General features: G+C 41.3%; 1 non-coding gene across 1 annotated transcript; it reads right to left on the bottom strand.

Moving 5' to 3' along the window:
• Positions 1-5,045: 5,045 nt before the first annotated feature.
• Positions 5,046-5,186, bottom strand: LOC144684101 (U4 spliceosomal RNA). The gene has a single exon (XR_013577388.1). It is a non-coding gene; the product is annotated as a U4 spliceosomal RNA (small nuclear RNA).
• Between the last annotated feature and the right edge of the window lie 10,499 nt (positions 5,187-15,685).

The following is a 15,685-nucleotide window of genomic DNA, read 5'->3' as shown; positions in this document are numbered from 1 at the left end:
ACACTTTCCCGCCATCGGGGTGGGGGGAGTGCAGGAGTGGGCATGGGCGGGCAGCCCTCCGATCGGTGCCCCCGCCCAGCGTGACACCCGCACAGAAGCACTATGCGCTTCCTGTGAGGGCTGGTGGTGGGGGGAGGGAGGTGGAATGCCAAATGCGGAATTGCGCTCCTTCGCGCGTGCGTGCTCTGATCTCCCTGACGCTAAGTGCTGCCTCAGGGAGATCGGTTCCCAAAGTGAAAAAGTTATTCTGTCGAAAATTTCATTTATCATTCATGTCCTCTCATGTGACAATGTCACATGATTTGGGACATGGACATAACTTTAAATAAAAGTAAATCTTAATTTTTTAATTCAGTCATGAAACCTCATCCTGCCCCTGGATGAGGTTTCATGCTTTTTCAGGTGGCCGCCAACGCTCCTGACCTGGTCCACTAATTGTTTTTTGAATGGCCTCAATAGGCCGTTGACAGGTTGGCAGGTGCACAGCTGACTTGGCTGCACCCCCGCCAACCTGAAAATGCAAATGACACGAGATGACGTCGGGAGTTCCGCCCGACGTCATTCCATGTCATTTTACGTGTCGGCGAGCAGGCTCCACCCCAACTCGCCGACGGGAAAATTCTTCCCCAGGAAAAGCACATTTAACCTTACGAATTCAAAATGAGGTCTCTTGCAATTTGGTTCCTTTGCAGACACAGTTGTAGGGCAAAAACAAAAATACCTGGAAAAACTCAGCAGGTCTGGCAGCATCTGTGGAAAGGAGCACAGTTAATGTTTCGAGTCCGCATGACTCTTCAACAGAACTAAGGAAAAATAGAAAAGGGGTGAAATATAGGCTGGTTTAATGGGTGGGGTGGGGACAAGAAGAGCTGGATAGAGGGCCAGTGACAGTTGTAGGGCTTACAGGCTGTTTAGATCTTACATGCCACTGACCTGCACATACAAAACTTCATGTTTATATCTAGCCTTCCCTTTGAATGTAAATTCTCATTGTATCAATGGATCTTTGAACTTCATCTCTTCTAACAATAAACCCCTTTCATAGCACCAATTTTATTAGTAATATAAACGCATTACTTGATGTCTCCTAGCTAGGTGCAAGGTTTTACTCCCTTCTTTTGAAAAATTTATTCAACAAATGCAAATGTAGCCTTTACTTTCTAGCCTTATGTTTATCTAATTAAGATCTCACTACTATACATCAAAGCACCCAGACCAGCTGGCTTCAATCCAATTAAGTCACACACAGACACAGACCCTACCACAGGTCTAATTTAAAAATAAATTCCAATAACATTATACACATTAATATCTTTTCATGACACCTAACCCCATGGACTACAGGCGGTTCACCACCACCTTCTCAAGGGTAATTAGGGCTGTGCAATAAATGCTGGCCCAGGCATTAATGCCCACATCCCGTGAAAGATTAAAAAAATGAATAGAAAAAGCTTGAAATACTCAGTAGGTCTTGAAGCAGCTGTGAAAAGAGAAAAAGAGTTAACATTTCATGTCTATGACCTTTCATCACAACTGGGAAAAGTTTGAAATGTAATAGGTTTTGAGTAAGTGAAAGGGGGAGTGTGGGCAAAAAGAACAAAAAGAACCAAGGAAAGGTCCATGATATGATGGAGGGGAAGGCCAGATTAAATAACAAAAGTTTTCATGGTGCAAGACCAAAAGGAGTGGCAATGAGGCATGTAAAGAATCAAAAGGTGCATCTAGAGGAGGTATGAATGGCAGGTTCCTAAATTGCTGCTATCCAAAAGGAAATGAGAGGGAAGCAAGAGAAAAAAGAAAAACAAAACAGCGCCAGATGTTGCAATCTAAAATTGTTGAACTAAATGCTGAGTTCAAAAGGCTTTGGAGTGCCAATTTGAAAGATGACATACTGTTTCTCAACCTTACTTTGAGCTTGAATGGAATACTGAAGCAGGCCAGAGTGGGAGAAAGGTGAAGAATTAAAATAACAATCAACTGAAGTTCAAGGTCAAGCTTGCGGACTGAATGGAGGTGTCCTGTTAAGCAGTCACCTAGGCTGCGTTTAGTCACCCCAATGTAGAGGAGACCAAATCCTGAACAGTGAACACTGTATACTAAATTAAAAGAAATGCAAGCAAATACTTGTTTAAACTTCTCATCCTTGTTTTCAAATCCCTCAATTACCTCGCTCTTTCCCTGTAACCTCCTCCAGTCCTTCTCTGCAGCCCTCCAATTCTGATCTCTTATGCATCCCCAATTTTAGTCACTCCATCAATTGGTAATCATGCTGTCAGCTGCCAAGGTGCTAAGCTTTGGAATTTCCTCCCTGAACTCTTTGCCCTTTTCTTCCTTTAAGACATTCCTAAAAACGTATTCCTTTGACCAAGATTTTGGTCATTTGTTCTAATATCTCTTTATGTGACTCAGTGTCAAATTTTCTTTGATTTTACTCTTCTGAAGTGCACTTGGACATTTTACTATGTTAAAGTCCCCCCATCCCCAGAAGTAAAGTTGGCGTGGAGCAAACCCACTCCACGGCAGCCCGCCTCACGGCCATAACAGGCTGCGGGTGGGCTAAATTGGAGCAGTGTTGGACTCCTGCCCCTCACTGGGGAGGAAGTCTCGCTCTCGGGAGCTGCCGGCCAGTCAAATTGGCTGGCTGCTCCATCAGTCCCAGCAGCACTAAGAGCACATTAGTGGGTGCTGCTGGGACTGCAACCAGGAACAAGAAGGCGGCACATGGATCCCAGAGCCAGGAAAGTCCAGGCTCTTAGGCAGGGAGGGTTTGGGCAGTTTAGTGGGGAGTTGCAGGGGTTGCGGGTGGTGTGTTTAATGGAGCAGGCAGGTAGGAAGAAGGGGGGAGAGTACTATCTTCGAGTGGCTGCTACCCGATCCACAAAGGGCACCCCCTTCCTGCCCTTTGAAAACGTTTTTTAAAAAATGACCTGTTCACTCCCACCTGACTGCCCATGCCAATCGTTTAATAGTGTGGGCAGCATATTCTTGGGGTCCATTGGCTTGTTAACAAGCCTAATCGACCCTTGATTATTTATTTAAATATGGCAGGTGGTCTGCTGATTTTGGTGCCCACCAAATGGGGGTGAGCTTGGGGGTGGGAGGGAAGGTGGTGGGTGACTTGCCCCTCTACTGAAAACACACCCAGTGGGGGCACATAAAATGCAGCCCAAGGTTTTCTATCATGCACTGCCACGTGATCTTTGGCAGGTATTAGATTAACATGAGTAGCTCATGCTTTAAACTAGCAGATGAGTTTACTGAGTAAAGGAACATTACTGAGTACGAAAATATAATAATAAAAACGTTTACTGATCTTAAAGGAAATAAAAGGCACATTTGTATTAAACTTCAATATAAAATTGACAGAAGAAATGTGCATGCCTAGTTTGTTCTTCAACATTATTAAATCTATTATTCAAAATATAATTTTTATTTTTATTTTTTATCATAAAACACTGCTTATTAACATTAAATTCTCTCAACAATTTTTTTGCCAACCCAACATCTTATCAATTTACACTTTCGGCTTTCTTTGGTCAGTCGAATTATCTACCATGCCTCCTATTGTCTGCAAATTTGGACACTAATTCTTGTTCAAATAAGTTTGACAAAGAAGACAAGTTTCAAAATCTCGCTTGAGGTGAAATTTATATGAAATCTTTTTTCTAAAGTGAAGTTGTGCGTGCGTCTGAGTGTGAGAAAAAATTGGCATACACTATTTATACACCTGGCTGTTGCTTTTTCTTGGTGTTCTATTAGCTTTAGAAAGTGTATTAAACTGATGAAACGGGACCTGCAAACTCAAATCAGAGAGGGTAAGAAAGGGGATCATTGTGCTTTTGTTCTTGCTAATGTTGTTCAGTCATGAAAAATAGTTGAAGTTTGAAGTCAAAATACTGCAGCTGCCGAAGTACTGCAGCACCAATTATTTTAGCATGAGAAAGAAATGAAATGTAGCGTACACAATAAATATTTACTGACTCATAATAAGTATATTTAGTACAATTGGATATTTAGTAGAATGCACAGTGGGTATTTTGTAGAATTCATGGCTATTTAGTACAGTGTCCAGCAGGTATGCATGGGGAAGTATATTGTGCTGTGGACAACATTTAATAGAGTGCTTGAAGGTGGGATATTTGGAGGAATGCACATGAGCAGTATTTAATATGGTGGGCATTTAATAGAATGTACATGAGATGCATTTTATGCAATGTACACTGGAGCATTTAGTGGAGCATCTGTTGATGCATATTTAACAGGTTTGATTTGTCGGTTACATGAACATACGAAATAGGAGCAGAAGTAGGCCATTCGGCACCTCAAGCCTGCTCTGTCATTTGATAACATCATGGCTGATCTGTTTGTGTTTTGAATTCCACATTCCCATCTACACTTCGATAACCTTTGATTTCCTTGCCTAACAAGAATCTATCTACATCTGCCTTAAAAATATTCAATGACCCGACCTCCGAGGCAGAGAGTTCCAAAGTCGCACTAACCTCTCAGAGAAAACATTTCTCCTCAACTCTGTCCTAAAAGGGTGACCCCTAATTTTAAAACAGTGTCACCTGTTCTGGACTCACCCACAAAAGGAAACATCCTTTCCATGCCCACCTTGTCAATACTGTTCAGGATCTTATTTACTTCAATGAAGTCATCCCTCACTCTTCTAAACTCCAATGGAAATAAGCCCAGTCTGTCTAACCTTTCCTCATAAGACAATCTGCTCATTTCAGGTATCTATCCAGTAAACCTCCTCTGAACAGCCTCCAAAGCACTTACATCCTTCCTTAAATAAGGAGACCAAAACTGCACACAATATTCGAGATGTGGTCTCACCAATGCCCTGTATTACTGAAGCATAACATCCTTAGTTTTATGTTCAATTCCTCTCGTGATAAAATATAGCATTCCATTAGTCACCTTAATTACTTGCTGTACCTGCATACTAACTTTTTGTGAACCATGCACTAGAACACCTGTATCCTGCTGCACCTCGGAATTCTGCAGCTGTTCTTCATTTAAGTAATACACTGCTTTTTTTTCCGCAGAGACTATCAAAAATTGCCATTGCCGACTATATTTCAAGTCGTCATAGTGGGGTATTGGGAAAGGTTTTCAATAAGCAATAATCGCGCCTCGGTTAAACCTCATCGGCTACGATACTGCCACTGCGCATTGGACAGCTTGTGAGTTGTATTTAATTATAAATGATAAGTTCCTACAAACCTGTTTCTGGTAAATGTTGAACCAGAAAGAAAAAAAAACAAAACTTGTGAGAGGGTTTATTAAACAAACAGACAAAAGTAGAAACGAAGGGCCTCCTATTAACTTGGTATTGCAGGTATCGCATGATCATTTGACTTTCCTATTTCATGTTGATTGTGTGGTGGTGGGTTTGACGAGGATCCACATTATGCAATCTTAACTCCAGTATTTAAAGGAGCAATACAAAGGTGGGGTTTGGAGTTGGACGCAACAGAGGAAGAACATTGAGGGAACATGGAGCCAAAGAGCGATACTCTGCCCTAGCTTTGGGAGGAAGAGACATGCTGCTGCCACAAAGAAAGCATGGAGGTAGTTCAGAAGGTCAACAGAAGGAATATTGTGCCTTGCTTCTGGATTCAGCGCAGGAAGCACTTTAATAGCTTAACCAGGTCAGGAGAGGCGGGTACAGTTGTATGTTCACCTATAACATCCTGTGTGCATTTCACTGACCCCTGCACTAGGTCTTGTCAAGCCCATTCCATTACATCACTCTCATACCCACTTAGCTTCAAAGTGCACTCATACTTCTCTTTCTCTGCACTTCCTAACATCCCCATCTATTCATCCACCACTGCCACTCAATGTCATGCTTATGCAATTTGGTGCTTCTCCCTGATAGTCACCGTCACCAAAAGTATTCCATCCATTAGGTGAACAAATGCCATTACATTCTGTCATAGATCTGCTTTTTCCATCTTTGCAGGAAAAGAGAACCAGAGGTAGGACTCCACAGTTTTCACAACTGACAACTGCAGAGGAGGAAACACTGGAGATCAGAGGCAGCTCTGTGTTCTTGGTCATCAGAGATGAGGACCTCTCAGTTATCTGGTGACAAAATTAAACATAATTCACAGATATACAGCACTCTAATGAATCACAGAATTGTTATGGTATAGAAGGAGGCCATTTGGCCCATCGTGTCTGCACCAACTTTCTGAGCATTTTAACTTAGTGAAATGTTGACTTGATTTCAGCAGTGAGCGAAAAATCATCTTCACAATTATAAATTACAACATTCTTAACTTTCCAGCACTAATTCATACCTTTCCCTCTGAAAGAACCTCAACATGTGCAATAAGACCTTGCAGATGATGATTTCTCAGAGGAGTGTTATGATCCCCAGCGAGGTTACCACTGGACAAGCCTGATCCCAAGGTGAACCCAGCTTGACAGATCCTAGCTTTTATTTCTTTGCTTAGATATGTGGAGAGGGGCTACTGAATACAGTCACTGGAGTCAGCTAATGAACTTTTAACAAAAGCATAAAACATTTATTAAACAAGAAAAGATGAACTATATTACAATACTCCTTCACCCACAACTACACCTTTACAGATATACACAGATTTGTAAGGATAACACAGGTTACAAAAGCTATCTTATACTCTAATGTTCACAGTAAGTACAGTCCATGTAAACCTATAGGCATACTGTGGTCAGGCACACCACATTCTGAAACCAAGTGACAGATGCCACCGCAGACAGAGGCTAATGATCTCTCCTCAATTCCCAGATGCTTGTCACACCGTGAGCCAACCAGTCTCACTGAACTCCGTCATTCACATGAGGGTTTCCAATCTCCACTCTCGAAGGACTCGCTTTGGAATCTTCTCCCAAACTGATGCTTTCTCTCAGATGCCTTCCACAATGGTTCAACTCCAGGGTTTTGAACTCTCTTTCCGATGTTCCTCTCTCCTGGGTCACCAAATGCATCCAAGCTTTCTTCCACACACTCTCTTTCACCGACTCAGCCAACAACAGCACCACTGCTTCACATGCCCATAACAAAGTTGTCTTTTTGGACCTCTGGCCCCTTGCAAGTTGTTCTCACTTTAAAGCTGCTTTCTGCAGATTTTGTCTCTTTAAATCTGAAGCTTGGGGCCTTTCTCTCTGCCCTTCTGAACTTCTCCTAACAGTACTTTTTCCAGGTTCCTGTCCTTCCTTTGACTAGAAGGTCTTCTTCCGTTCCCTTGGATTTTGGGGTCTTTGGGGACTAGCTATCTGTCCCCTTTGCTCCAGTCTCTTTCTGGCAACTACTTTCAAAACCAACTGAACTCAAACAGCTTCCAAAATCAAACGGCTGTTTCCCTTCTTCTGTGTGTGACTGTGGGAGGGATCTGCCTCTCTGGACTGCTGTTGCTAGGCAACAGCATTGATTTTCCTCTACTCTTGTTTGCTTAACTTAGCTTAAGTCATACAACTTTCATTAGAAATGCAGGCACCTTTTTAAAGTGAAACTAAAACTCAATTTGACCTTTTCTTAACATTCAGATACAGAGATACAAATCAAATTTAAACTTTAAAGCTAAAACTCATTCCTAACACCCACAAGTATAAATATAAATTATGTAAACTATCTCTATTTCCTAACACTGTGCAGCAGGCTCGAGGGGCCAAATGGCTCACTTCTGCTCCTATTTTGTATGTTCTTATGAGTGTGGGCTAACTGCATTCTTTTTCAACATTTATTTTATGTCTCATGTCAAATAGAGATTCATTAATTACTTTACATTCAGTACAACTCTGCTTTCTAATAACTCAACAGACTCTGCATATTTCTCTGTTGCTGTTCTGACTGTAATCTTCAGTATATTATACTGCATTATGTAGCAAACGATGAGAAAGCACATGAAAATTACCACTAGAAAAATAATCTGGAAACCCCCATGAACCTGAGAAAGGACAGAGAGAACATTAAATTATCTAAGATTCATTTGATTTAACCTCCTTTGCTATTATAATAATTTACATCAAAAATAGGAGGTAACAGCATGAAATCTGCATTATAGAGTTGCTGTGAGCGAATGTAGTCATGCAGATAAATAATGCTACATATACTTGTGTAAATAAAAGAAAGATTGCAGGGTTATGGAGAAATGCAATCAAATAATTGTACAATTAATGTAGGGAAACTATATAAGTATATTTCCTTGCAGAATTAATGTAGGAAACAATAAACAGTGCAAGGTTTTTGTGGGGCAATTTACTTATATACACATTAAACTGTGAAGGATGACTTGAATAAAAGCAAAATACTGTGGATGCTGGAAATCTGAAATAAAAACAGAAAATGCTGGAAGAACTCAGCAGGCCTGACAGCACCTGTGGAGAGAGAAACAGAATTAACATTTCACGTCTGTATGACCCTTCTTCAGAGCTCTGAAGAAGGGTCACACAGACTCGAAACCTTAACTTTGTTTCTCTCTCCACGGATGCTGTCAGGTCTGTTGAGTTTTTTCAAAGATTACTTGAATATGTACTGATGTAAATACATTAGATAGTGTAGAAGATAAGTGCATTAGGGCATCCAGCTGTCAAATCTAAAAATGATGATTGATATGAGTAGAGAAGGGTGATCAACCAGCATTGTGGAGACCCCATGTAACATGAGAAGAGCCGAAAGAGAGAGAGAGTGCAGTGGTTAAGTAGAGAAATGTATCATTAAGTATTCTAAAATGTGCAGGAATACAGTAAGGAAATGAGTTCATGTAAACATACTAAACACTACAGTATTGATGCAGGGAAATGTACTCATAAAGGTATATTAAGCAGTACAGAATAATGAGGAAATATGCTTATGTAAATATAATAAATAGTACAGCAGTATTTTGGGGAAGGTTTACTATTGAAAATGCACAAGATTATACAGGATTACAGTGGGACATGTGCCATACAATAGACTTTAAAATAGAAAATTACATAGAGGAGATGTACCCTTATAGATATGTTGATCTGTTTTGTTTCCAGAATTTGAAAGGGAGTAGCGTAAATATTCCAATGTAGGCACAATGTATGACAAATGGTAAGAAATAGGTTTTTCACTGATACAAATGGAAGTATGCTATTTACACCTAATTTTCCAAGGTCAGTACATTATCATAATTTCCACAGCACCAGGTATGGATTGAATGAGTTCAGGTTACACACTAATACTGAAAGTGTAAAATTGCAAACAATTGAAATTTGAACAAACTGAAGCAATTATAAGGGACTGTTGCAAAGTGACTGTCTTCACATTGAGGATACCCTCCATCATGTTGTGTGGCACAACCATCATGCTAAATGGGAAACATTTCAAACAGATCTAGCAACTCAAGACTGGGCATCCATGAGGCACTGTGGGCTGCCAGAAGCAGCTCAACCACAATCTGTAATCTCATGGCCTGGCATATTCCCCCACTCTACCATTGTCACCAAGCCAGGGGATCAACCCTGATTCACTGAAGAGTGCAGGAGGACATGCCAGGAGCAGCACCAGGCATACCTAAAAATGAGATGTCAACCTGGAGAAGCCGTAGCACAGGACTACTTGCATGTCAAACAGTGCAAGCAGCAAGTGATAGACAGAGCTAAGTTATCCCACATCCAATGGATCAGATCTAAGCTCTGCGTTCTGCCACATCCAGTCGTGAATGGTGGTGGACAATTAAACAACTCACTGGAGGCGGAGGTTCCACAAATATCACCATCCTCAATGATGGGGGAGCCCAGCACATTACTGCAAAAGATAAGGCTGAAGTACTTTCTACAATATTGAGTCAGAAGTGCCGAGTGGATGGTCCATTTTGGCCTACTCTGGAGGTCCCCAGGATCACAGATGCCAGTCTTCAGCCAATTCGATTCACTCCACATGATTTCAAGAAATGGCTAACAGCACTGGATATTGCAAAGGATATGGGACCTGACTATATTCCGACAATAGTATTGAAGACTTGTGCTCCAGAACTTGCTGCACCCTTAGTCAAACTGTTCCAGTACAGCTACAACATTGGCATCTACCTGGCAATGTGGAAAATTGCCCAGGTATCTCCTGCACACAAAAAGCAGGACCAATCCAACCCGGCCAATTACCGCCCCATCAGTATACGCTTGGTTGTCGGTAAAATGATGGAAGGGGTCATCAAAAGTGCTATCAAGTGGCACTTCTTAGCAATAACCTGCTCACTGATGCTCAGTTTGGATTCCGCCAAGATCACTCAGCTCCTGACGTCAGTACAACCTTGGTTCAAAAATGGACAAAAGAGCTGAACTCCAGAGATGAGGTGAGAGTGACTGCCCTTGACATCAAGGCAGCATTTGACTGAGTATGACATCAAGGAGCCCTAGTAAAACTGGAGTCAATGGGAATCAGGGAGGAAAATTCTCCACTGGTTGGTGTCATACCTGACACCAAGGGAGATGGTTGTGGTTGTTGGGGGTCAATCAGCTCAGTCCCAGGACATCACTGCAGGAGTTCCTCAGGGTAGTGTCCTAGGCCCAACCATCTTCAGCTGCTTCATCAACTACCTTCCTTCCATCATAAGGTTAGAAGTGGGGATGTTCACTGATGATTGCACAATGTTCAGATTTATTCGTGACTCCTCAGTGTTATGGCGCAGCCGATTGTAAATGTTGAGCTGCTCAAATCCCAAAGGGAAACTTGAAACAACTGCCACAATTGTTTTGCAATTTGCATAAATTTCGAGATGTGTACCTTGGATTCAGTAGTAATAAGACCAGCGAGTCTTTTGGTCTCTTACAAAACTAAATTAAATCTTAATTAATAGAAAAATTGGTTTTAAGTACACACATAGATCTACAAATTACTACTGTGATAACTTCTAAATCCTCCAGTTAATCTAACTCCCAGTTACACTTTCATTAAGGCAACAGTAAAATACATAGATTTTAAAAGACCCAGGCAAAGATACACCATTCCCTGAACAATCCAATTCAAAGTGAGTTTTCTTAACTTCAGTTCTTTGTAGACAGCAGCTTGAGGCGTCGATGCTAGAGACTTTTCACGTTTGTTAGATCTTAGAATTTCTTCTCTTACACATTACTCCTTTATGCATGTTTTCCCCTTTGAATGTAAATTCCCATTGTTTCACCACATCTTTGAACTTTTACCTCTCTAATAATAAAATCCATTAAATTACCAATTTTACCAGTAATCTTTGGGAAAAATAAGTACACTGTTTCTTAACCTCTCCTGGCTAGGTGAAACATTTCACCCCTCCTTTGAAATCAATCTAGACTGGTTTATTTAAAAATGCAAATGTTCTCTTTAAACCAATGTTTACCTACTTAACATTTCAAACCTAGCTTATCTTCTGTTTCTTCTGTTACATCAAAGCCTTCAGCGCAGCTGCCTTTAATTCAATTAAGATACACAGACACACACGAGAATCTAACCATCGCCTCTTGACAGTCAATGGCATTACCATCGCTGAATCCCCCACTGTCAACATCCTGGGAATTGCCATCGACCTGAAACTGAAGTGGACTAGCCATATAAATACCGTGGCTGCAAGAGCAGGTCAGAGGCTAGGAATCCTGTGGTGATTAACTCATCTCCTGACTCCCCAAAGCCTGTCCACCATCTACAGGACACAAATCAGTAGTGTGATTAAATACTTTCTACTTGCCTGGATGAGAGCAGCTCCAACAACACTCAAAAAGCTTGACATCATCCAGGGCAAAGCAGCCTGCTTGATTGGCACCACATCCACAAACATTCACTCCCTCCATCACCAATGCACAGTAGCAGCAGTGTGTACCATCTACAAGATGTACTGCAGCAACTCACCAAGGTTCCTTAGACAGCACCTTAAAAATCCATGACTGCTACCATCTAGAAGGACGAAGGCAGCAGATAGATGGGAACACCACCACCTGGAAGTTCCCAACCAAGCCACACACCATCCTGACTTGGAAATATATCGCTGTTCCTTCACTGTCACTGTGTCAAAATCCTGAAACTCCCTCCCTAACAGCACTGTAGATGTGCCTACACCACATGGACTGCAGCGGTTCAAGAAGCCCGCTCACCACCACCTTCTAAAGGGTAAATAGGATGGGCAATAAATGCTGGCCTAGCCAGCAACACCCAGATCCCATGGATGAATAAAAAAAGGTAACAAATATTCTGAAAAATTTTGGAAAGGCTCTAGGCCTTTCAGTCCATGAACATCCTTTGCCAAAGCTGAAAGGAGAGACTGCTAAAAAGTAACAAGCAGAAATAAAAGGAAAGGAAACCCTAGATGCAAGGATGGCCACCTGTTTGATTGCAACTAAAGCGTCCATTGTGGTACCTAAAGTGGTTAGGAGAAAAAGTTGTCCTCTGCATCTCTTAATGACACCATTCTCATAAATTAGTAACATAGCATGCCTTCAGGAGATGCAACCAAGCCTATTGTTACTTTCATTGCAAGTGCCAACTTTATGCTGCAGGGTAAGTAAAAGTGTTTTTGCATGATATGACATGGCTCTACATCCAGCTCTCTGATGACCTGAACTCTGGGATATTTTTCTATGTTAAAAGCACTAAATAAAGGCAAGATGTAATTGTTGTTAAGATAATTCTCCATGACCCAGCTCTGCCTGATCAAGAAAGCCCTAGAAATCTTGAGTCAATGCTAAAGGGGCATAAACGCAGTGCAACCATTCTCCATCCATGTTTCATGCACTCCGTTCCTAGGGAAGTGAGCATTCCCTATCTGCAGTAGTTAGGGAAAACATCCATTTGTGTGGTGGCACGGGTGGTCTTATGGTGTAGCGATAGCATCCCTACTTCTGGGCCAGAAGCTCCGGATTCAAGTCCCACTTCAGGACTTGATGGCCGTGGTATGTACATTCTTTTGTAGCCAAACAGGTTGATTATTATCCTGTAAATCCTTCAAATATCCCTGATGGCAGGTGGTAAGGGTGGGAGAATTTCTTGATCAGCCATACTGCAGAAGGCAACAGCAAACCGCTACAGGACTTTGCCAAGCATAATCATGGACCGATCCAATGGAAGTCCATTGGTGCCAATGCCCTCCTAGGGCATGGGACCTGGAGGAGGAGGAGTTTGATAGCATCTTGACAGGTGCAGCCAAATAGGCATTGCTTTTATGATCCTAGAATGCCTTTTCTCATATGGTGCCACCGAAAATATGATATCTGTAATTGGGGTGCTTCCGAGGAGGCATTCAACATTACAGTTAGTCAGGCATTCACATTATTCTGTTTTACTTTACTGTTGTGCTTTCTTTGGAAAAGGAACTTCCACATGCATCAATCATCTCCCCAAGTGATGACCTTTGAATGTGGATGTAGATGTGTGGGTAGCAGCAACTGGGCACAGAACTACCCCCTGTGCAATATAACCTGGCTAGTATCCCTCTGTAGGTCCTCCCATTCTTCCAAAAATGTCAGAGAGTGTTTTCTCATTGGCATCAGTAATGCTACTGGAGCAAAAATGAAGAATCAGAACAATTGGCAGGAAGGCCCATGAGAATCGAAAGGCAGTCTGCTCCATTTTCAGAGGCAATCGGGATGGAAGATGCTTTGATGACCTGCTGTACTGGGTCCCCACTAGTACCTTGGATAACGGAAGTAATAATCCACTTTTGTGGAGATATGTTTTCATAAGGGCATAATGACTTTATGACGTTATGTGCCACATTGTCCTCCACCACTGCTTTTCATATTTGATACCTGTATAACATAGACATCTACCATTCCTAGGCACAATGGCAAAGGCTGAGGTCATTCGAAAATGACATTGAAGCCAATTTACAAGTTGCTGCCAAATATCTATCCAGCAACCATTAAATACTATTATTTTTGTTTCCTTGCTGCTTACATGGAGTAAAGTTAGCGACGATCTAGTATAACACATTCCACCTGCTTTTCAAATTGTGATTGCCCAATTTGAACATGTAATTGGCATGGACATGAGGGGTCAATGGCCTTCTGTGTCATAAGCTTTCTATGATTTCTATGATATAAATTGAATATTCCCAATTGGAAAATCAGGGAGAACAAGTTTGATTTGTGATTGGTTTATTTTGTAGAGTGATTCTGTGTTTATTTATTTTGTATTTTTCGCGTTATTGTTCAGGCATGAATTGGACAATGAAGCGATCTAGTATGGAGGGATGTCTTTTCTCAGTATCTTATATGGAGAAGATCATTGTTATAATATTGGCAAGAGACCAAGTGTCCACATTTCTACTCCCATTGGATACAGGTTCTGTCAATAATAACTCCAAATAGGATAGGACCAGGAAGCCAACCTGCAAAATAGCAATGCATAAACATTAGCTGAACAGTCATAGTGACATAAGGGTGAGCCAATGAAGGATTTTCCTCCCCTCTTTATATTCGCTTTTTCTCACTCAACCTTGTAAAATGGCAGACCAACTGCTCTCAAGACGAGCTCAATAGGGGAACCCTAAAATCAGAAGAGCCCTGTAGTTACGAAGGGGTCAGTAAAGAAATCAGGCTGTGGTGAGGGTCTTTCAGACCAGTGATATCTAAGAGAGAGGAATAATGATAAAAGTAAATGGCATCTAAACGTGAAGCTCAACAATTCTGGTGTGAAATCTCTTTCAATTAAATTAGAGGACTCCTTGTTTTCTCTCTAATTATCAGCTTATTATCAAAATTATTGAAATGTCTATTTCAAAGGTGTGCATTCCTTAAATTTCATTAGTAGGTTGTCAATTATGAAGAGAAATAGGCATTCTCCTGTTTCTCATTAAAATAAGTATTTGACTGCCAAGAGCTGTCTAAATATAAAGGATGAGAGTAAGTCAAAACAACTAAAGAAATGAGGAGGCAAGAGAAAGTGAAGCTTTAGTGGAAAATGCTGTACTACTTCCCATCCCAGTAAGATTCTGAACAGATGGATAAGTAAACAATGGTACCTGGTACTTGGAGTAACTTGAATTCCGACTGCGAATGATGTGGTTTCCTTGGGCATTGCCCTAAAGTTGGTGAGAAAACAGGTGATGTTGAAGTAATAGGCCCCTGATCAGTCTCCAATCACTCAAGCACAAGGTTTAAACCCTGACGGTGTTTATTATTTATGACTGAGGTACTTTCTATTTCTCACATTATTGTTAATAGAATAGCACTGCATGTGCAGTGAAGAGCCAAGCAAGACTGATTCTTAAAGTTCCTAACATGATCCATTGTAAAGTTACTTGTATTTTGCAGGGGAGATAATGGCCAGGATGGTAACTCAAGAACATAATTGTAACACTAGCTGACCTCTCAGAGTATTGCTTGCAGACAAAAATAAAGTTTGCTTTTATATATCTGTCTCCGAGATCACTTGCCCATCTCTAGTTATTTATCTCCCACAGTCTGTTTGTACTCTTTTTGATTTCTGTCCATCTGATCATTTCTCTCTCTCTCTCCCTGTACAGTTCTCAGACACTAAAATGGAAAATCAGAGTACCCTGAGGCGCCACAGGACAAACTGATTTGAAACTGGATGATGTCAGATACCCTTTCACAACTGTGCCATGGCTAGCATTAGTGCACAAGAAATGTTGATAGCCAGTTCTTAACCTGAGCAGGAAAAGTATCAACAAAAGTAGCAGAACATTATTTACTGAGTTCCTTATTAATGGTCAGCCAATGTGAAACATATGCCGCAGCG

This window comes from Cetorhinus maximus, chromosome 8, assembly GCF_964194155.1.
Source record: "Cetorhinus maximus chromosome 8, sCetMax3.hap1.1, whole genome shotgun sequence".
Lineage (NCBI taxonomy): Eukaryota > Metazoa > Chordata > Chondrichthyes > Lamniformes > Cetorhinidae > Cetorhinus > Cetorhinus maximus.
Note: the sequence above shows the minus strand (reverse complement) of the source record. Positions and strands in the feature narration are given on the sequence as shown.